The 24006-nt window shown below is 42.8% G+C and overlaps 1 protein-coding gene across 3 annotated transcripts in view; it reads right to left on the bottom strand.

Moving 5' to 3' along the window:
• LOC138739178 (SLIT and NTRK-like protein 6) overlaps nt 1–23700 on the bottom strand; it is a 93478-nt gene extending 69778 nt beyond the window's left edge. The window contains exon 1 of one of the 3 annotated variants that reach the window (XR_011342068.1): nt 5136–5949. The gene's annotated coding sequence lies outside the window, so the exon portion shown is untranslated. Of the gene's footprint in view, nt 1–5135; nt 5950–23616 lie in introns of those variants that run through there. The other 2 variants (XM_069890735.1, XM_069890734.1) reach the window with 2 other exon arrangements.
• Nucleotides 23701–24006: the final 306 nt, after the last annotated feature.

Raw genomic sequence — 24006 nt, 5'->3', positions numbered from 1 at the left:
AATGGTTCTAGCATTATATCAAACAGTAAAGGACTTAATGGACATCCTTGTTGTGTTTCCCTAAATAGCCTAAACATTTTTGACTGATGAGAGTTAGAATGGAGTAGGACATAAATATAGTATTTCAATCCAAATTAATAAAATCTGGACCAAAATTAAATTTTGTTTAATATAGAAAATAAATACATTTTGATCTACAATTTGTCCATAGTCGATTGATATCACATATTTATATTGATCTATTGGATTTAAGACTAGCCTCAATGGCTAAGATTAGGGATGATTGGGAGCGTGATCTTAATATAATTTTTTTTTTCAGATGAGGATTGGTATTCTACTCTTAGTTTGATCAATGATTTTTCATTTTGTACAAGGCACTGTTTATTACAATTTAAGGTGATACGCAGAATAAATATGTCCAAACTCAAATTATCCCATTTCTATAAGGATGCTGATCCATTTTGTGGAAAGTGTAAAATTTTTGAAGCCTCTCTGATTCATACGTTTTGGGAGTGTCCTAAATTAGGAAGATATTGGCAGAATGTTTTTCAGTCTTTATCAACCATTTTTTTTTTAGATCAAATTAGATCCATGCCCTTTAACTGCCCTGTTTGGTTATTCATGTGAACCGGATAAGCATTTATCTGCATCTCAAGAGAAAGGTTTAGCTTTTAGTACATTGATAACCAGACAAGCAGTTTTACTGAACTCTCACCAACTCATACACAGTGGCTACACAATGTAATGACATATCTAAGCTTAGAAAAAATTAGATATAATATTAAAGCTGGGAAAAAAAATCAGTTTGACAATGTATGGGGCCCATTCATAGAATAATATCATAATTGGAAGCTTTAGATGATTTTGATGCTCTAGTCCTGATCCGTCTGTCTTCTGGAAGTCGCAACTTGATCCATCTTCGTATTTCTCTTTTATGCTTGATTAGAGGGAGGGGTTGGATTAGTATTAATTTTAGGGTTTTTTTCTTTTAGATAAGTGGATTTATGGGGTTTAATTATGATTATCCTGGATAATATCCTTTTATTAAAAAAAATTATTATGGTATAATGCAATTTGTTATAATAGTATATAACTAATTTATGCATAAAATCATTTTAATAAACAATTGTACTTAATAATAAGGGATGGCATTTAAAATTTGTTATATTGTGTGTTTACTTTAATTTTGTCATGAATGTTATTATTTTGCTTTGATCTATTAGTATCTTGCACATGGATTATTATGTTAAACTCAATAAAAATATTTTAAAAGGGGGAAAAAAAAGATTTTATTGTCTGAAATTCGGTGTTTTGTGATGTTTCCAATTACACCAAATTGACTGACAATCCCTGTATGTTTTTTGAATGGTCAGAGGAAAATAGAATACCCAGAGGTAACCTATGCAGCCATGGGGAAAACATACAAACTCCTGACAGAGAGTACCAGATTTGAACCTGGGTGGCTGGCACTGTAGCAGCATTTTGATAACCAAAAAGCTAACCATGCAATTTTCTTTTCTTTGAAAGAAGAACATATTTGACAGAAACTTCTGATGTTTTATTTGAACCAAGATTCTATGGAGCTTGATATTGAGAGGTTCCTTCATTCCTTGATGGAACTGTGGTTATTCTGAATCTTCTTTAATGTGTCCCATTGCTCTGATTGATTTACTATCAAATTGTTTGTTCCTGCAATCTATCTTTACTTTTCAGAAATACATACTCTTCACTACTTCTGTCAAGTAACTAGCTGTCAACGACGTGATCTTGCTATAGCTGATAAACCTGGTGTTGCACGTTTTCTGCAACATTTACTTTCTTCCAATTAAGGCCTACCTTCAACTTTTCTTGATAATCAAGATGCAGTTTAAGGCAGAGACATGCTCAAAATAATCTCCCTACTCTGCACTTTGTTCTTTGGATATAAAGATGCATTCATTAAAGCATGGAAACATATAGTTCAAGTACACTAAAATAGCTACTCAAATGTCAGCCACATCTTTAAACATTGAAGGAATTGCAGATTTTTGTTCATAAAAAATTGTAATATTTTATTATTTCAGGAGCAGGATTATGAACAATGAATTTATCTTCCCCAATCTGATGTTTTAATAGCCTTTCCTTTGAGAACAACTAATGATTATTCTTGTTTGTGAAGGCTTTTTTTTTCAGTTTAAATACATTCCATCTTTTCCACATTTTTCTGAAGGAACAAACTTAAAATCAATGTCCTTTGGATGTTGAACCAAGATGTGAAACAAAATTACTATCACTTTAAAAGTCAACATATATCTTCAACGGTGGTGTCAGCATGGGTGTGAGCCAAATACAAGAGTTTTACTTAAGTCCATTCAATCTAGATTGTGAATATAATCTAGCTGTTATACAAATTTCCTAATCTTATGCCAACAAGTGCAGAACTCACAGCAGAGTTAGTAAATAAAGGTGGACCATGCCGAAATCAAACAAAATGGAGCTCTGTGCTTGTGCAGTGTTGTTGGAAGCTATTTTGTGATGTCATGAGTCTACCGCAGTTTTCACTCCAACATTAAAAAAAAAGGCATCAGTCTAATTGTGATACTTGTGATTAGTAAAGAGACATATTAACATGTTAGAAGTATGCATTGTTTAATGAAAGTGGTAGAAAATATTTAAGTGTCTTTGCTAAAGTACTGGGAAAATTTCTAAAATGCTGATCAACTTTTCGTGATGACATAGAGATTGTTTTGTAAAGCATTGATTATGTTCGAAGCTTGCATCTGAATCTTTTTTGAAATGATATCGAGATAGACTCGTATCTCATACCTATAGGGTCAGAAAACAACTCATTGACAAAATAAACTGACATGATTATGCAATGAACATCAGTTTCATATGACAATCACACAAAATAACATACATAAATAAAATCTTGATCAATTTTTAAAACATGTTTATAATGTTAATTTAAACCATATTGTTTATCAATCAGATCTGACTTGTTTTCCAGATATAAAGTTTGTATCCATATTATTTATTCTCTGTAAGAATTTTGCAATAAATGCTGGAAAGGCCAACATTTATCATCCACAATTAATTGCCCTTCAGAGTGCTGATCATTGATCCTGAACTGCTGTAGTCATAATGACAAAAATGTTCCCACATTGCTGTGAGTGCCAACATTTTCACCCAGTTGTCATAAAGGACATTTCCAATTCAGGGTGATTATATCCTGGGTGGGATCTCAAACCATTGGTTTTCCCCAAGTGCCTGTGTCTTTATTGTTCAGAGAAGCAGCAATAATCACCACTCTTGTTGAGTATTGCAGAAGACACCTTGAGGAGTACTACACTTCCTTTTAATAAATGGTGCATGGTGCCACTCAGTTCACCCTATAGTGCAATTTCAGCGAACCCATATGAAGGGACAAATGCTTTGCTAGTATTTGAAGTGTCAATATAGTGGGTACCTTCAACAAGGATGGTGTATTTGGAGCTCTGTTCTTCCAGACCTGGGGAAATTTCACCATACAGCTGTCTAGCGCTCTACAGGCAGGACTTAAGGGTGGTACTTTCTGCAGGAACATGACCTCTGACCTGCTCTTTGAGCCACAGTATTCCATCTCCTGACCTACCTATCCGTTTTAAAGATAAAACGTGATACTTGGTGGAAATCTGAGATTAGCGCTGGTTTTTTTTTAACTCACAAATAGAAACCACAATACAAGTATTTGTTGAGTTATATCAAACGCAGGAAAGGCTGCATTAGGTATAGTAATTCCCCAGGGCGTCAGTTGCATAAACGTTAGCTGAATCAACTTGTTTTATGGGTCGTACATATTCCCTTGTAGTTGTCATCTAATAATGGTTAATTTCTGTTTGTCTTGGTTTGCACACAATAAAAATCAACAGAAATGTTGATCGACAGGAACTCAGACATCTGTAAGACACTCATTCGTCCAGATGAAGTTCCGAAAGTCTGGAAGATACCCCATAACAATCTCTTCCTTGCAAATTTGAACACCTTTCATCTGATTTATTTAGTTGAAGCCCTTTCTGCAATTTTACTTGGAAATCGGGGGGAGGGGGGAGTTGGAGAACTATTTCTGTGATCCAAACAGTTTCAATAATTCCCAGTTTCTATTGAAGGAGCCCGGCAAGTTGAACTGCGAGAAAATGATCCAATCAATTCGGAAGCCAAAAGTCCCCTGCGAGGAATTATCTCCCCAACCAAGAAGTAAATAAGAAAATCTGCACATGTTGGTGTCTAATGCAATAGACAAAGTGCTGGAGAAACTCCGTAGGTCACACAGCCTGCACAGGAAGCAAAGCGGTAGAGGGTTTCGGTCGAAGGGTTCAGGTCCGAAACGTCAACTGCCTGTTTTTGTTGCTTTCTATGGATACTGCATGACCTGCCGCGTTTCTCCACGACTTGTATTACGCCATCCCCAACCATGTTCCCTTTCCTAGAGAGTGCAGGGAGGATTCCGTCATCCGCACCGTACTCGACCTCAAAGTTGTATCACCATCCACCGCAATAGTGGACCTTCAAGAACCGATGCATCCATGCAAAACTAGAGTTTAAAAATTGACGTGAAGCCTCCCAGTACTTGATATTTCGTGTCAATAGCTTCAAAGACAAACTTATTTTCCTGTGAGATGCAATATCGATCTTCACAACAAACTTGTGCTACTGTTTATCCTGGAAGTGTTTGCATTCCCAAGATGATAAGTCGGCATAAAATATATAAGAAATATCCCAATAGTCCATCCCCACTCCCTAGGCAATACCTTACAGGGACTTCCTTCACTGGGCTGAAAAAAAACATCCAACTCTCCAACCATCAATCAGTGATCACATCGGTACTGCAAACCATGCCTCCTAATATCAACTATAACTCGATTCCGGAGAGATCTGATCCTATTTTTAATCGCTTAAGTTCTATCAGAAAATCACCATGCTTTGCTTTCTTGAATGGATTATGGCTGGCTTTGACGCGGAGCAGCTGAGAGGTTGGGTCGTTTACCTGCGGGCTCGCTGGACTGTCGCACAAGCGGAATTGGCGAGGTTAGATGTGTCAGTGCAGGGCAAGCAGCAAGGAGAAATGAGTCGAGTCTCCCAGCAGAGGGGTTCCGTGAAACGCAAGATTCACTTACCTACCAACGCAGTGCAGTGAGTTCCCAGCGTACCGGCAGCGCAGAAGAGAAAACCAGCCACGTCAGTTAAGTTTTATTCAATTCACTATTTTCCTCGGAGAATAAAATGGATTCATCGCGACAGATCCGGAATGGGACATATACAGTGTGAAAGTTAAACAAACATGCGGATATTAGGGTTTTTTTTAGGGATTGAAGGCGCCGGTCAAACGGGATGGAATGACACCCGTTTAATGATCAGATTCCCGGCAGAGGTTCCCTGGAGGCTGTTCTCTTTACTCAAGACGAGGAAGGGTTGTTTTACAAACGCGAAAGACCAATATCTGCGCCTACACCGTCCAAATGCACACCCGAGCAGCAAGCAGGTCTTTCCTGGTGTTCACTAAGTCATCAGATTGCCAGAGGGTTCTCACTTGGAGACTTCTTGACTTCTGAATCAGCTCGAAAGCTCCGCCCCGTTTCAGTTCGACTCGTCAGGAAGCTTGCGAGCTCCACCCTGGGACGCCTGTAGAACACCGCATATGTACAATCCGCCTTCACACGCTGCCGGCCGGACTGCCCAGAATTTCGTCTGTTCTCCAAACTGGATCTTGGCTCCAAATGCGTCCGTTTAGATCAGCCGATTTCTGGCCGTTCCCTACAGCAGAAGCGACGAGGTTAAGAACATGCAGCGATTGATGTCGAATTAGAATGTCACTGGTTTGAGCTAGCGGGCTTTCACTCTTGAGTTTAGATCACGGGTATTATGTGTTCCGATATGTTAGAAATGTTTAATGCGGTTAACCTAGACGCCTGGCAAGTTGCGTTAATAAACTGTAGCTTTGCTGTGCCTGAATGAAAAGGCAAAGTTGGCATGTTGAAGTTGAGGGGGGAATGTGGCAAACAGAGTGCCTCACCTCACCTCTTTCACTTCACTACTCGCTGACCACTAAGAAATTCTTTCTTTTGCTTTCATCAGTTGCATTTCCAGAGGTCTGAGTAAAGGAAACTGGGATCTATTCTGCAACATAATAATAATTTAAAAAAAAACACAGCTGGAACTCCCGGTCTTGAAGCGAGCAACCCATGAATCGAATTGCATCGAGACAAGTGCATCGGGCTCCATGCACCTCATCTGGCATATCGCTGTTCCCTCCACATTATCGATTATATTTTGTCCGTCACGCCTTAAAGAAAACTGTGTAAAAAAGAAACAGAACATTTAAAACATTCAGAATCCGAAGTTATTTTCACGAAATCCATGCATCGTGTAAGAAGCCTGCGAACTGTGACCGTCAGCCCTGCCAGTGTAAATTAGAATGAATGAAGAACTTGGAAGCATTTCTTCTCAAGCTGCAGATCATGTTGGAGGCGAACACAGTCGTTGATGCCCCTGTTGAAGCCCCTCTAACATACGTCTCTCAAAAAACAATGGTTGGACTGAGTGCCTGGTTTGAAATGAAGATATCGAATGGCAGTGGTACACACACACACACACACACACACAATGCACCTTCCCTGGTAAAGGTGACGTCCGTTCAATGACTTTCTGGCAATCAAATTCCACCGAGTTTCTTCGCTTGTAAAATGTTAGCAATTGCAATAGAAGCTTGGCGTTCAGTAGTCAATATTTGGTAGACTTGCAGTGGATTTTTGGGGGCGAATGACTGTGAATTTATGGATCATCGTGGTCTGATTGCTCTGGAATGCCAAGTTCACTACAAGTCATGTTAACAACCGCTTGGCTTGAGTGCGACCTAGAAATTCGCTTTTCAGCCACAATTCAACATCGCCCTCTCCTGACAAGTCGCAAGGAAACATTTCGAAGTCCTTGCATCTGTTTGGTAATGTTTTCTCCCTCATTTGGCAGCCCTTGAGGGTGGCGGTGGGTGGGGGGTGGGAGGAGGTCAGGAATGACTTGCTTCCTCAATATTTTCCTGTGCCCCGCGGACATTGATGAGCCAATGTAGAACCACACGCCGGGGAGTTAACCGTTAGGTGGTTAAGGAAATTATATTCTCATGATATTGATGGTGGATTTCCAAAATAATGGACTTATTGCCATTCCAAATGCATCTCCATTTGAACGAGCGTTTCCCATGAATCACTGGGAATGCAACAGTATTTCTTGTCTTTCCACTGTGTCACATCTTCTGTTCTACATGCTATCGCCTCTGAACCACTCTCCCAGCTTCTCTCTTCCTTTATATGTGACATTTCATTTATTCTTAAAGACTTTACAAAGTGTCCAATCCTAAATATTGATTAAACATTTCAAGACCTTGATGCTATCTGATCTGCTGTTCCCCCAACAATTTTTTTTATATCTGTTCATTTTCTATTTCCACCTGATAAGATCTTCCCCCCCCCCCCCACCCCAGGTAGCAAGAATGCAGAACGACCAAAGGAACTGCTCAACCTAAACATATGAGATTCTAATATTTCTAAACAAAATTTATTTCTTTACTTTTATATATGTATATTTGTCCTGCATTTGTATTAGAATCATAGATCATTACAGCACAGAAACAGGCCCTTCAGTCCTTCTTTTTTTTTTCTTTGGCTTGGATTCGCGGACAAAGATTTATGGAGGGGGTAAAAAGTCCACGTCAGCTGCAGGCTCGTTTGTGGCTGACAAGTCCGATGCGGGACAGGCAAACACGATTGCAGCGGTTGCAGGGGAAAATTGGTGGGTTGGGGTTGGGTGTTGGGTTTTTCCTCCTTTGCCTTTTGTCAGTGAGGTAGGCTCTGCGGTCTTCTTCAAAGGAGGTTGCTGCCCGCCAAACTGTGAGGCGCCAAGATGCACGGTTTGAGGCGATATCAGCCCACTGGCGGTGGTCAATGTGGCAGGCACCAAGAGATTTCTTTAGGCAGTCCTTGTACCTTTTCTTTGGTGCACCTCTGTCACGGTGGCCAGTGGAGAGCTCGCCATATAACACGATCTTGGGAAGGCGATGGTCCTCCATTCTGGAGACGTGACCCATCCAGCGCAGCTGGATCTTCAGCAGCGTGGACTCGATGCTGTCGACCTCTGCCATCTCGAGTACTTCGACGTTAGGGATGTAAGCGCTCCAATGGATGTTGAGGATGGAGCGGAGACAACGCTGGTGGAAGCGTTCTAGGAGCCATAGGTGGTGCCGGTAGAGGACCCATGATTCGGAGCCGAACAGGAGTGTGGGTATGACAACGGCTCTGTATACGCTTATCTTTGTGAGGTTTTTCAGTTGGTTGTTTTTCCAGACTCTTTTGTGTAGTCTTCCAAAGGCGCTATTTGCCTTGGCGAGTCTGTTGTCTATCTCATTGTCGATCCTTGCATCTGATGAAATGGTGCAGCCGAGATAGGTAAACTGGTTGACCGTTTTGAGTTTTGTGTGCCCGATGGAGATGTGGGGGGGCTGGTAATCATGGTGGGGAGCTGGCTGATGGAGGACCTCAGTTTTCTTCAGGCTGACTTCCAGGCCAAACATTTTGGCAGTTTCCGCAAAGCAGGACGTCAAGCGCTGAAGAGCTGGCTCTGAATGGGCAACTAAAGCAGCATCGTCTGCAAAGAGTAGTTCACGGACAAGTTTCTCTTGTGTCTTGGTGTGAGCTTGCAGGCGCCTCAGATTGAAGAGACTGCCATCCGTGCGGTACCGGATGTAAACAGCGTCTTCATTGTTGGGGTCTTTCATGGCTTGGTTCAGCATCATGCTGAAGAAGATTGAAAAGAGGGTTGGTGCCAGAACACAGCCTTGCTTCACGCCATTGTTAATGGAGAAGGGTTCAGAGAGCTCATTGCTGTATCTGACCCGACCTTGTTGGTTTTCGTGCAGTTGGATAATCATGTTGAGGAACTTTGGGGGACATCCGATGCGCTCTAGTATTTGCCAAAGCCCTTTCCTGCTCATGGTGTCGAAGGCTTTGGTGAGGTCAACAAAGGTGATGTAGAGTCCTTTGTTTTGTTCTCTGCATTTTTCTTGGAGCTGTCTGAGGGCAAAGACCATGTCAGTAGTTCCTCTGTTTGCGCGAAAGCCGCACTGTGATTCTGGGAGAATATTCTCGGCGACACTAGGTATTATTCTATTTAGTAGAATCCTAGCGAAGATTTTGCCTGCAATGGAGAGCAACGTGATTCCCCTGTAGTTTGAGCAGTCTGATTTCTCGCCTTTGTTTTTGTACAGGGTGATGATGGTGGCATCACGAAGATCCTGAGGCAGTTTACCTTGGTCCCAACAAAGCTTGAAAAACTCATGCAGTTTGGCATGCAGAGTTTTGCCGCCAGCCTTCCAGACTTCTGGAGGGATTCCATCCATACCTGCTGCTTTGCCACTTTTCAGTTGTTCGATTGCCTTATATGTCTCATCCAGGGTGGGAACCTCATCCAGCTCTAGCCTTAGGGGCTGTTGAGGGAGCTGGAGCAGGGCGGAATCTTGGACTGAGCGGTTGGCACTGAAAAGTCCTTCTAGTTTGTGCCAAACTATTATTCTGCCTCATCCCACTAATCTGCACCCAGTCCATAGACATTCCTGCCTCTCCCATCCAGGTACCTGTTCAAATTTTTCTTAAATGTGAATATTGAGCCCATGTTCACCGCTTCAGCTGACAGTTCATTCCACACTCCCCATCTGTGTGAAGTTCTCCCTAATGTATCCCCGAAACTTTTCCCCTTTCACCCTTTGACCTATGTCCTCTGGTTTGTATCTCATCTAACCTCAGTGGTAAAAGCCTTCTTGCATTTACTCTATCAATACCCCTCATAATTTTGTTTACCTCTATCAAATCTCCCATCATTCTTCAGTGGTCCAGGGAATTAAGTCCTACCTGTTTAACCTTTCCTTGTAACTCAGTTCCTGAAGACCCAGCCACAACCTTGTAAATCTTTTCTGCACTCTGTCAATCTTATTGATATCTTTCCTGAGGTTAGGTGACCAAAACTGCACTCAATACTCCAAATTTGGCCTCACCATAAATTTTAATGTAACATCCCAACTCCTATACTCAATACTTTGATTTATGACAGCCAATATGCCAAAATAACTCTCTTTGCAACCCTATATACCTGTAATGCTATGTTCTGAGAATTGTCCTATCATGTACAGTGTATGTCCTACCTTGGTATGTCTTTCCAAATTACAACATCTCATAATTGTTTTCATTAACTTCTATCTGTCATTTTTTAGCCAATTTTTCAGATGCCGATCCCTCTATAATGTTACGAGCCCAGAGGACCCCAAAACCCAGCAGCAATAGACATCTTCCAAGTACATCTACAAATATTACATCACAGTAAACTTTGAAAGCCTTCCTCTATGTTCACAATGACTCTAACCTTTATGTCATATGCAAACTTGCTGATCTAATTTACCACGTTATTATCCAGATCATTGATATAGACAACAAACAAAAATGGTCCCAGCACTGATCCCTGAGGCAAACAACTAGTTAAAGGCCTCCAGCCTGAGAGGCAATCATTCTCTACCACTCCTGGTTTCTCCCGTCTTGCTAATGTCAAATCCAGTTTACTACCTCTCCATGAATACTGAACAGATGAACCTTCCTGAATATCCTCCCATGTTGTCAAAGGTCTTACTAAATTCTGTATAGACAACATTAAGTATTTACTTCATCAACTTTCTTGATAATCTCCTCAAAAACAGTATGAGATTAGTTAAGCACAACATATGATGCATAAAGCCATGTTGACTATTTGTAATCAGTTTATGATTATCTAAATAATTGTATATCCAATCTCCTAGGACACTTTCCAATAATTTACCTACTATTGATGTCAGGCTCACCGTCTTATAATTTCCAGGGTTACTTTTGAACCTTTTTTTAAACAACATAACATCACGAGCTACCCTCCAATGTTTTGACATCTCACCTGTGGCTAAGGACATTTTAAATATTTCTGCTAGGATCCCTACAATATTCATACTAGATTCCCTTATGGTTTGAGAGAATATCTGGTCAGTCTCTGGGGATTTATCCACACTTTTTTGCTTTGTCTGCATGTCTGTTATATCTGGCTATGTGTCTACATGTTTTGCAAAGATGACTAAAGAACACTGTTTCTTCAGATTGTACATGTGCAATCGGATGACAATAAATGAACTTGAGCAGGTTAGAGGTTGGACTAGATTGTTTGCTGTAAGTGTCTGATATCAGATAAGCAAATGAGATATTCAACAGAGTGGTTGAGTTCTTCCGGAGGCAGAGATGATTTTCATTGCTGCAAAGTAATGATAATGAAATTACTTGCCCCTTCCAGGAACTAAACAATAAGTGTCATTATTCAGATTCCATAGGTGTTAAATCTTTTAAATTATTACTTTTGATCATTTTTATATGCCCATATGCTGTTGGTACATATTCATTGGATGAAAATAGGTGAGTTAAATGTTAACATAGAACATTACACCCCCATACTTGAATTTCGTCCATGATGTTGTGCAGACCTCTATAAACAAAAATCTAAACCTTTCCACCCTCATAACCCTCTATTTTTCTTTCATCCATGTGTCTGTCTAAGAGTCTTTTAAATGTTCCTATTGTGCGGCATTGCTGGTGTAGCTGGTAGCGCAATGCCTTTACAATGCCAGCGATTGAGATCGGGGTTCGAATCCCATGGTCCCATAAGGAGTTTGTACCTCCTCCCCATGTTTGGTGGATTTTTCCCTGGGGGTCCAGTTTCCTCCAATCATTTGAAATGTACTGGGGTTATAGGTTAATAGGGCAGCACAGACTTGTAGGCCGAAATGGCCTGTTAGCGTGCTGTATGTTTAAATATTTTTTAAATAAAATTTTAAATGTAAAATATTTAATAATCTTCCACCACTACTCCTGGTAATGTATTCCAGGCACCATTACTCTCTGTGTAAAAAACTTATCATGACATCTCCCCTAAACATTCCCCCTTCACTTTGTACAGATGTCCTCTGATGTTTACTACTCTCACCCTGGGAAAAAGGTCATGGCTATCCCCCAATCTATGCCTCTCATTATGTTGTAGACATTTTTTCCCCTTTAATTGCTCAGTTTTCAGAATGAGGTCAGTGTATTAGAGACAAGGCAGAATGGTGTGGAAAATGAGCCAACATCTAACTGCAGATAAAAATACTAACTGAAGTGAATCCATTCAAATTATATTAACAGTAATAAAAAAAAGATACAGCTCATCACAAGCAATTTGTGAGGACATATTTGAGCATTAGAAATTATCCCTGGAAATTGTGTGAAAATTTCTGCCAATCTGCTCACTGTCTAGTTGCTGATCATTTACCTATGACATTTATTCTTTGGTGACTAGTCCCATTATAACATTTCAGAAAGAGTTTGAACCAAGCTGATTGACAAGGGCATGACTTTACCACTCACTAATATCTCTGAAATGCTTTATGTGAGTAGCTTCCCAGCCCAAACCATGTGCTATTGTCGTCAAAGATCTTGAGTTCTTGTGAAGATCCATGACATTTAGAAACATTAAAAAAAATAAAATGTAAGTACTGCTAAAAATAGAGGACAACATAAAACATAAAAAAAGAATTGAATAAACTTTAAAAATCTAACTATATTTTAAATAATTACATTTTAAATATCAAATACTTGCAACCCACCTTGTAACGGTTCACATCCATTACAAATACTACACATTCGGCAGGTGTTTCCACATCCGCCACTAGACTTTGAAGAGTCCACATCGAGGTACAGTCGGGTGGATGGAAGTGATCAGTTATGGGGATGTTCAGAGTTTCCATTCCACAACTCTTTGGTTGGAATAATGTATTCCACTTCAGCACGGTTGATGTAGCAGTTAACACAATGCTGTTACACTGCCAGCAATCATGGCCAGGGTTCAAATCCTGCATTGTTTGTAAGGGGTTTGTATGCTCTCCCATGTCTGCATAGGTTTCCTCCGTGCACTCCAGTTTCCTCCCACAGTTCAAAACATTCCGGGGTTATAGCTTAATTGGGCGGAATGGGCTCATGGGCTGAAATGGCCTGTTACCGTGCTGTATGTCTAAATTTAAAAAAAATGTAAACATTTAATTTAAATTTAAAATACCACTTTGAATTCAAACCAAAAACATCACCAACAAGTTCAAGGTGTTAGTGACATGGAAGTGGAAGCTAATGGTAGTGATTTTGTATGTAGGTTCCATAGATGTTAAAAAAAAAAATTATTATTACATTTGGTCATTTTTTTAATGGCCATGTGCTGCATGTCTAGCACAGCCATTCTCAGCTCCCCAAGGGGCCAAGGACTGAAATCATGAAATATTCTCAATATTCTTTTATGTAGTTGGTAGGAGAGAAGTACGGAAGAAACCAACTAAACCTGAGTGCTTCACAAGGAAGGAGGCCAATAAACTTTGCACAGATTTCTCAGGCCGCCATATCCAAAACAAGGTTGAGAATGGCTGGTCTAGTATACTTATTGATGAAATTAAATCAAGTGAATGCAATTTTTCACTGATATAATAACTAATTATTTTACAGGTGAATACGATATTATTCAGTTAGTAGTTAGCACACAGTTTGCATTGCTGATAAAAAAATAATGTGTACTTGTATAAATAGAATTGAGTAATGATTTTTTTTCTTTTGCATGAATACGCACATGAAAATCATTATATATGTTGATAATCCAATACATTTCATAAAGTGAGTTTATCCTAATAAATTAGCACTTTGAGGATGTATCCAATCTTTTAAATGCCAATACCTTGTTGTAAAATGATTGAAGATGATCTTAAAATGTTATCCACAATCACTGATCACACTTACTTTCTAAATATCATTGCAATACTTTTTTTCTAAAAGGAAGTCAAATGCTTATTGGTGTCTGACACCAACAAATCCAAACACAGTCTGAAGGTCCTTCTCTAAGGAAAACAGTTTGTGGAAATATGCAGTATTGGTGAGGAGGTTTGCCCAGTTTTATGGATTGGGTCGGATTCAGTTGGATTAATTTTGTACTTGTTTAAAAGATTATGGAAATTTAAGTCTGTACAGTCTTAAGACTTGTCTGTTCTGTTTCGGCTAATCCTACCTGAACTTATACTGATATATGACAGGACATGGGTAAAATTACCTACAGTCAAAATTTTTGACATGAAGCAGCACTGACTCCATCTACACTTTGATCGTACTTATCCATTGATGCAGATAAATGATTGGGTGCTTATTTAATCTCAGCTGCTAAAATAACATGTGTCGTGGTTAAATGGCCCAAAGCAAGGAAGCACAGTTTACTGCATGCTCCAAACTCTCTGTTGTGACACTAGTTTATTATGTTTGAGAAAGAAATGAACAATTTTATTACTTCCATAAATTTTGCACTCAATCCAATTCTGATCTGAAGATCATTACAAAATTCATGGGGTGTTCTTGACAGCTGTTCAGAGCGGACATAGAACAAAGGAAACATATAATTGTTTGAAGTATCACAAAACCTAAAGGGAACACTTACAATGTTAAAGACTTCTATTGTCAACATAATGTGAAAAACTGAAAGGAAAAGCAAGCTAAAATCCAGAATAAAATAATCATCTGTTAAATCACTGTGGTACCTTTGGACCTTTCCACTCTGGTGGAGATAATTCAATGAACTGCATTATATATAATCCCGCTGATTGGCTGTTGGATTGGTCGGGGAAGGCAGAGAGTAAATTGGTGCCCTAGGGTAATTACAGATATACCTACCTGTGTCCTAATGTGACTGAATAACAGGGGAGCAACTCATTAGCAAAGCTTTTGCTCCTAGAATGACATCTTGGATTCATAACTCAAATCATGTTTTGTAAATAAAGTGTCCTTTGATACTTCATGCCAAAATGGCTGTTCAGTCTGTGAGCCAGTGCAGTTTCAGGGGGAATTACAGCTAATACCTTGTTCTCATCGACATCTCTATTTTCTCACAATCCAGTAAAGGGTCATTGGAAAGGAATCGGAACAAAGGAATTCTTGCTTTGGATTTTAGTACTTATCCCAATCATTTCCATGTCTACGATTAGTAAATTCATGTGAATGAGACTGTAGTGAGCAAAGACAGTGAGGGGAAGACTGGCAGTATTTTCATTAATCTTTGGATTACCTCACCAGATGCCATAACCTGACAATCAGTTCTTCTCTTATTACTACAGCTAAGCAATTCGATCCATAGGGCAAAGGATTTTGATGAGCTGTGAGCATCTTTGTTAATAGATTTTTAAATCACTGGACATTTAAAAAAAAAAGGTTTGCTTCCTGAAAAAAAATGGGGATTATGATAAACAACTTCAATCTGAACACAAAGATAATTTCAAATTTGCTGCAGGAAGTTGGAGAAACATTAACTTTTTTTATTGAATTTAGCATTAAGTGTATACTCGCCACAAATGTAAAACAATGTATTACAGCTGTTGCAACACTGATGGGATATTTCTGTTGTTTTGAATCTTCCTGAAGTCAATAAATGCTATTGTTAAGTATACTCACTATGATATTGCCTGAGGAACATGTGCAATCACATGCATTCAATCTCCATATATTAATGTAATGCACAGCATCTGTATATGTGAGTTGCTTTTTTTGCCTGTCTGCCTATACCCTGACTAAGCATGCACAGGCAACATTTGAATAGCACCTGCACTCATGCATATCAGGGCATGTTTCGATTGACCGAAACAGTTAACATTGTGGGCAATTTACTAGACAGGAAATCAAAAAATGGATTACCTCTAAAATAAGGGTATGTGATAGGAAAAAAAAAAGTGCTTTTTGCATCACCAGCCCAAAACCCATAAAATACACTCAAGAATGTTCAGGAAGCAAAATCTTTATTGTTCAGTGTAGTTGTTGTAGATGTTAGTCAGCTTAGCAAAGGAAGACTGGTAAGTGATTCTAAACCAACCTACACTTCCCTTGCTTTTCCATCCCCATTCACCCCTCAACAGCTGTCAGTCTATTCTGCCACATCCTTGAAATAATGGCAATTTGTTTCGTACAAATTGAAATACTTAGGGTTTTTAGACTGCAGGCATAAAACGGCACAATCAAGGAATTTTGCCATTACACGGGCAATCTAAAAAGGAATGTGCAGGAATTTTGAGTCACTTCCTGCACCGCGATTTATCCTGCAGGACCCCTACAACTTTTTGGAGGAAGTTTGCAGTGTAAATTGTACTGGAAAGATTCATTGACAGTCATCTACTCTACTGCATGTCCAACCACCTGGATTATTGCACTCAGGTACTTGCAGTCTAAAAAGGTGCCCAGTGTGAACAACCATGTGGGCAGTAATTGTAGTTTTTTTCTGCAGTTTTCCTGACATTGCAGTCTAAAAAAAAATATCTCTTACTTTGTTCAGTTATCAGGCCTATCCATGCTGCCAACTTTCCATGTTACCGATGTGTTATCTTTGCAATCAGGGTCCTGTCATCTGTCTAGGGAGATGACAGGAGACTAGGAGCACTGACTGATGTTGCAAATGCTTCTCGTGGTAGCTTAGCAGGAAGCAGTTGCTTAGAGATTATTCCCCATCCATAAGTAGTATTTTCTTTGTGATCTACTTAGTGATAGGCTGCATACACTATGATTCTTCAAGGAAAAATCAGAAAAGGGAGAAGTGGGATATATCAAAAAGTCTCAGAATTCAAATGATGGGGAAGGAATTCACACCAACAATTGTTAATTGGATATGATAAGGAATGAGGTGAGAATTTATCATGTTTGTGCTAAAGGAGATAGGGAAAGGAGAGACGTCAGGTTATTTTCAAGGAAGGTGTTTTATGAGGACAATTTATCGCATAATGGTGGCCACTCGAATTTTTAGACATACACGATTTGCTGAATGGAGTTCTAATGAGATGTGAGCCTCAGTTTGTTTGCAAACATCAAAATATAGAATGCATAAATAGAAAACAGGTTTACTTGTAAGATGTTTATTGATTCGGAAAATAAGTACAACAGACAGACTTATCCGAGAGGACACTTCTTCTTCTCACATCAGAAGATGTCAGATATGGAAGAAATAAACTTCGAAACAAAAGATTAAGTACGTCAATAGGTTGATTTTACATGGAATAAGATTTTTTTTTAATCCACAGGGTATGATTTTTAATTTTATTTACACATACAGCAAGATAACGGCCATTGCGGCCCATGAGCCCGTGCCACCCAATTACACGCAATTGATCTACAACCCCATGTACATTTCGAACGGTGGGAAGAAACTGGATCCCCCGGGGAAAACCCTGCAGACACAGAGAGAACGTACAAACTACTTGCAGCATGATATTTGAATCCCGCCCCCAATTGTTGACGCTGTAACAGTGTTGCGCTAACTGCTACATCAACTATGCTGTCAGATTTTTGCAAAGTTAATCTAACTGAGGTCAATCCAAAAGAAATAAAAATTGGGAGATGTATAAAACAGGCTGCTAGTTTGTTATAACCCATTTTACATTTATCCCTAGTTAATGTTGTCTTTTATGCGTGTACTGTCAGAGCACTTTGGAAAACAACTGCCGTACATCAGTGTTTAAGTAGCTTCAGTGAGTTGATTTGTTTGTCTAGTCCATTCAGATTTTAAGCAGCATTAACTTGATATGTTTTTTTTTTGCTCCATGAATTACCTTGCAGGAGATTTTTCAGTTCACCAAAATTACCCGCATCCTGCCCTGGGGACACACTGTTCTTCCAACATGGACTGAGTCCATTTTCTGCTGAGGGCTGGCAGCCAGCGCATGGGTATCTGACTCAGCTTTAACAGCCACCTGTACTGGTAGAACAGGTTTGACGGCTTGCGGGGACCTGACCCCAGGTTCCACAGCTTTCACAGCTGACATTATTGCATGCTTGTGAATGTTAAAAGTAATCAAGAGAACAAAATTACCTAAAAAGAATTTATTGGCCCAAGATCACCTGCACATATGCAAATACACAAATGCAAGAGCAAATAGAAAGACCTACTGAGCTTTATTTTGACATCTAATGTCTGAATATTCGCAAGGTCCTCCCCATACCCTGAGGTAATGTGTGTGCAAAGGTTGATGATGCAAGTCTGTCCAAGTTCTACCCAGTCCCTTCAAAAGAAAGGCATGTAGCGGCAGCTACACTGCTCCTGCAATAACACACACAACCAGACTGGTTGAGCTCAGTGAGCAGACTGCTTTATTGCAGGCTGCTGGGCTGCACTTATACTCCCAGCCCGGACCTGGCTGAGAACTGCGCTGGAGGGCACTGATGTCACCTGGGTGTCATGTGGTCCCCCAGTGCGGGTTTCTAAGCCCCTTGCTGGAAGGAAGGGAAACCCCTGACGACGCCATTTTGGTCAGATGCCCTGCTGAGTGGCTTACAAGCGGGGCCAGTTTGCCTGCCTTGTGGTGAGCCGCCTCAGCCACCCCCCCCCCCCCAGAACCGGCGCCAATGTCCATTTTTGCCGGGTGGCCTCACTTCTTGGGTTGGGCAATGACCACGGGCTCGGTGGGATCGAGGTGTGCTGGCTTCAGCCTGTCCATGGTAAACAGCTCCCACCTGCCACCCATGTCCGGCGTGAACATCGAGCCAGAACGCTGTACAACCCTGTACGGCCCCTTGTACGGTCACTGCAGAGGTGCCGCGGTCAGGCACTGCCAAATGAAAATATACTCTGTGGAAAGCAGTTCGCCAGGAACGTGAGACGGGTGGGTGCCATGCCTGGGCGGCGATGGGGGTTCAAAGGAGTCCAAGCATGCCCTGAGGTGAGGAAGTAGTTTGTGCGGTGACCAATGGGGATTATGATGTGTGTTGATGAACTCATCAGGTAGTGCCAGTGGTGTGCCGTAGACCAGCTCAGCTGATGACGTCTGCAGATCTTCCTTGCGAGCACCCAAGGCAATTCATCCATCCAATCGGGACCGGTGAGGCAGGCCATGATCGCCGACTTATGGTGGCGGTGCAGATGTTTGACCAGTCCATTGGCCTGCGGGTGATAGGCTATGGTGTGGTGTAGCTGGATCCCCAACCTATTGGTGAGTTGTGTCCAGAGCGCAGATGTGAACTGGGTGCCACGATCGCTGGTGAGGTGAGCCGGGACGCCGAACCAGGTGACCCAACCACGCAACAGTGCTCGGGAGCAGGAGTCATTGGAGGCATCTGGCATCCGGATTGCCTCGGGCCAGCAAGTGGTGCGATCCACCACCATAAACTGGTAACGGTTGCCCCGGGAAATGTGTAAGGGCCTGACGATGTCTACGTGAATGTGGCTGAACCATTCCCGGACTTGCTCGAACTCTTCTACAGGCATCCTGGTGTGCCTGTGCACCTTGGATGTCTGGAAATGGGTGCATGTTCTGGCCCAGTACACGATCTGCTTTCGCAGCCCATGCCATACGAAGCGTTCTGCCACCATCCGGAGCGTGGACCTGATGGGCAGATGTGAAAGGTCGTGGATGTGATGGAAAACCTACCTGCACCACTGCTGGGGAACCACTGGTCGTGGGGTGCCCAAGGAGATATCGCACAGGATGGTGCCTTTGCCGGTCGGAGTCGGGAGGTGTCGGAACTGCAGGTCGGTGATGGCGGTCTTGAGGGGCCTCATCTCCTCATCAGCTTCCTGGTCTTGGGCGAGCTGGTTGAAGTCGAGGCTGGGCATCAGCGCGCAGATAGCTGGTGGCGAGAGTGTATCGACAACCACTTTGTCCTTCCCCGCCTTGTGCCGAATGTCAGTGGCAAACTCCGACATGAAGGAGAGGTGATGCTGCTGGCGGGCCAACCAGGGATCTTTTGCCATCACAAGCGCCTGGGTGAGGGTTTTGAGGTCGGTGAAGATGGCAAAAGTCCTCCCCTCCAAAAAATAGCGGAAATGCTGCACTGCCAGGTAGATGCCCTGTCACTCGCAATTGAAGGCACTATACCTGCGTTCTGGTGGGCGAAGCAGGAGGCTGAAGAATGTCAGTGGCTTCCGATGTCCATCCATCTGCTGCTCCAGAATGGCACTGACGGCTGTGGCAGAGGCATCGACAGAAAGTGCCATATGCAGGTCAGTGTGCGGGTGGGCGAGCATGGCAGCCTTCGCCAGGGCATCCTTGGTGGCCTCGAATGTGGTGCAGACTTCTGGGTTCCAAGCGAGCGTCTTGTGCTTGGCTGTGATGAGGGCGAACAGCGGCTGCATGATGTGCACAGCTTCTGGGATGAAGCAGTTGTAAAAGTTTACCATACCCGTGAACACCTGGAACCCCTTGAGGCTGTCCGGGCGTGGGAACACCCTGATAGCGGCGACATTCACAGCGGTGGGCGTGGCTCCTTCAGCCGTAATGGTATGACCCAGGAACTGCGTGGACTCTTTCCCGAACTGGCAATTGGCCGGGTTAATGGTAAGGCCAAAGTCAGCCAGCTAGGAGAAAAGGATACATAGGTGGGCCTTGTGTTGCGCCCGGTCCTTGCTGGTGACGAGGATGTCATCCAAATAAATAAAGACGAAACCCAAATCCTTGCCCATAGGCTCTGGAATGTCTGAGCGGTGTTCTTAAGCCTGAATGGCATGCGCAGGAATTCGAATTCGAACAATCCAAAGTGGGTGATGAGGGCCATCTTGGGTATGTCCTCAGGGTGTACTGGGATCTGGTGATACCCACGCACCAGGTCAACCTTGAAGAAGACCCTCGCGCCGTGCAGGTTGGCCGTAAAGTCCTGGATGTGAGGGATGGGGTAACGGTCAGGAACAGTTGCCTCGTTAAGCTGTCAATAGTCTCCGCAGGGACAACAGCCGCCGGAGGCTTTCGGGACCAGGTGGAGTGGTGAGGCCCATGGGCTGTCGGACCGCCAAATTATCCCCAGTTCCAACAGGTGCAAAAACTCCTCCTTCGCTACCTGGAGCTTGTCAGGCGGGACCTGGCGTGCCTTAGCGTGAACCGGCGGCCCTGGGTGGGAACACCCATTGGCGCAGCGAGGGAGCAGAGAACTGTGGCTTGAGGAATGTCAGGAACTTGTCCAGGATCTGCTGGAACTCATCTCTGGGTGTGCTGATCATGGCCATCTGCAGTTGCTCTGAGCGGGTGGCATCAAGGCGAACGGCCTGGAAGGTACGGGCTTCCACCAGGTGCCTACCTCAAATGTCCACCAGAAGCCCATGTGCAAGGAGGAAGTCTGCACCCAGGATGGCAGTCAGGAGGGACGAGACGGTGAACCTCCACGTGAAATTCCGTTGGCCAATCTGGAAGTGGACAGTCTTGTCTCCATACATCTGGATTGCCATTGCATTGGCTGCACGAAGGGGAGGTCCATGAGGTCGGTTCCTGGATTCGATGGCCGTGGCCAGGATGATGCTGATCTGGGCTCCAGTGTCAACGAGGAACCGCCAGCTGCTGACTGAGTCCCGCAGGTAGAGAAGGCTGTGTCCTTGGCCAGCTGCTGCAGCCATTAAGTGTGGCCAGCCTGGTCATTTCCCTGGAACGAGCAGGGCTGATGACACTTCTGAGCCTTGTCTCCCCAGTGCTGGTGATAGAAGCAAAGGCCTGAAGCAAATGCTGTGGCCTTGGTTATGCTCTTGGGGAGCCCTGCAGGGACTGGGTGCTCTACTGTAGTGTTAGGGGCGGGCTTGGCGTGGTCGGGCCCGTGCTTCAGGACCTGCTGGACCACTGAGCCTTTTGAGAATCGTGTGAGCCATAGCTCTTGGGCCTTCTGGGTGACCTTCCTCGGGTCAGTGAAGCTCTCCTGAACCAGCAGCAGGTGGATATTCCTGGGCATATGTTTGAGGAAGAAGCGCTCGAAAAGTGGACAGTTGGTGTGCTCACCCATGAGAGAGCATCTCATCCATCAGTTCCATCGGGGAACTGTCCATCAGGGCATCGAAGTTGAGCACCCGAGCGGCACGCTGGTGTCTGGATAGTCTGAGGGACCCGATAAGCACTTGCTTGATGGTCTCATACTTGTCCTCGATGGGTGGGTGCTGAACAAGGTGCAACACGCATCTGGCGGTGGCCTGGTCCAGGGCAGAGACCACATGGTAGGATTTGGTCATGTCGGATGAAATCTGGCGGAGGTGAAACTGGGCCTCCGCGTTGCCAAAGCAGGTCTCCAGTTCCTCAACCCAGAATTCAGGCAGTTTCACGGCTATAGCGCTGATCTTAGGCTGGCTCATAATGGTTTAAAAGACGTTTGAACCAGTCGGGGTCACAAATTGTAGCGGCGGCTACACTTCTCCTGCAATAACACACACACAACCAGACGGGTTGAGCTCAGTGAGCAGATTGATTTATTGCAGGCTGCTGGGATGCACTTATACTCCCAGCCTGGACCTGGCTGACAACCAAGCTGGAGGGCGTTGACGTCACCTGGGCATCATGTGGTCGCCCAGTGCGGGTTTCTGAGCCCCGTGCTGGAAGAAAGGGAAACCCCCGACAGCGCCATTTTGACCAGCTGCCCCGCCGCGTGACTTACAAGCAGGGCCGGTTCACCTGCCTTGTGGTGAGCCGCCACACAATTATAAAAGCAGAAGTGATAGGTATTTGCTGGCATACAATGCTCATAACGGAACTATATTATGTAATATTTCAAAACTGCATGATGCAAATTATTCTGAACAATGCCAATGTTAATTATTCATTTCTAATGCATCAATTTACATAACACAACAGTGAGTGCGAGTTGAATGCTTCCGGAGACAATAAGAGTATGACAATTGTTGGGACCTAAAGAAGGCAAAAGATAGAATTTCATGGGAGGAAGTGAAAAAATATTGCAGCCATCACAAGCCTGGTGGAGATATAAAAATTATAAGCTCATACTTTAATGGCACAAGGTAAGACATAAATTTTGACCGAATGGTTTTGGCTTTGTATCCTACCCAAACTGTGGGATTATAGGATGTGAATATTCTCCAAATCAAACTGTCATATTTGAAAAACGTTTCACCAAGAACAGAGAAAAAAAAAACACAATAATAATTCTCCAAACCAATATCGCAGAGGAGACAAATCACCACCATACATGCAATCATCTTACTTGCCCTCATCTTCTCCGAAACACACACACAATCACAAAGAGATACAAGCACAGGCACAGACAAACATGCAAACACAAATATACACACAGTCACACACACAGACACATAGGCACACACACACACACACACACACACACACACACACACATACACACACATAAAAACAGATACATACACACCCAGGCACAGACGCGCGCACACAAATACACATGCATACAAACACTCAAGTACAGACACACACACATAAAAACACGTCTAAATGCCTGCATCCCTTCCTAATCACAGAGCACCGATGGCATAGGGATTACTTAAAGGGGTATGTGAGTGGAAAGAAAAGGGTTGGGAACCACTGGGTTAAAGTCTGAAATCATATGAAAAAGAACCTAGGCAAAGAAAGTAGAAAATGTGAAATACAGAGCAGAAAGACAAGACTGGCAGGTCAAGCTGGGAGTATCCTACGCTTCCAGAGATAATAAAAAGGGAGAGGAGGAAATAAACGACAGGCTGAGCCAATATCACAGAGAGAAGATTCATACAGATGGAGAACTGAAGTACCTTGAAACTGTAGAATTCAATATTGAGCCCAAAAGGTTCCAGAAGGGAATCTAGAGAAAGATGAGGTTCTGTTCCACAGGCTTGCATTAGCTCTCAGTGTAATAGTGCAGGAAGTCACAGATTGATATGTCTGTGGAATGTGGGATGGACAATTCAAGTGACATACAATGGGAAGCTCATGGTCACCTCTGCAGACTGGATGTGGGTGTTCTGCAAAGTGTTTACCCAATCTGCATTTGGTTTCTCTGATATAGAAGAGACCACATTAAAAACATTAACAGCTCAGTTGGCATACCGGTTAACAGAATGCCAGTGAATGGGACTGGGGTTTGAATTCCACGCTGTCTATAATGAGATTGTACTCACTCCCCATGTCTCCATGGGTTTTCC

This window comes from Narcine bancroftii, chromosome 7 (assembly GCF_036971445.1).
Source record: "Narcine bancroftii isolate sNarBan1 chromosome 7, sNarBan1.hap1, whole genome shotgun sequence".
NCBI lineage: Eukaryota > Metazoa > Chordata > Chondrichthyes > Torpediniformes > Narcinidae > Narcine > Narcine bancroftii.
Note: the sequence above shows the minus strand (reverse complement) of the source record. Positions and strands in the feature narration are given on the sequence as shown.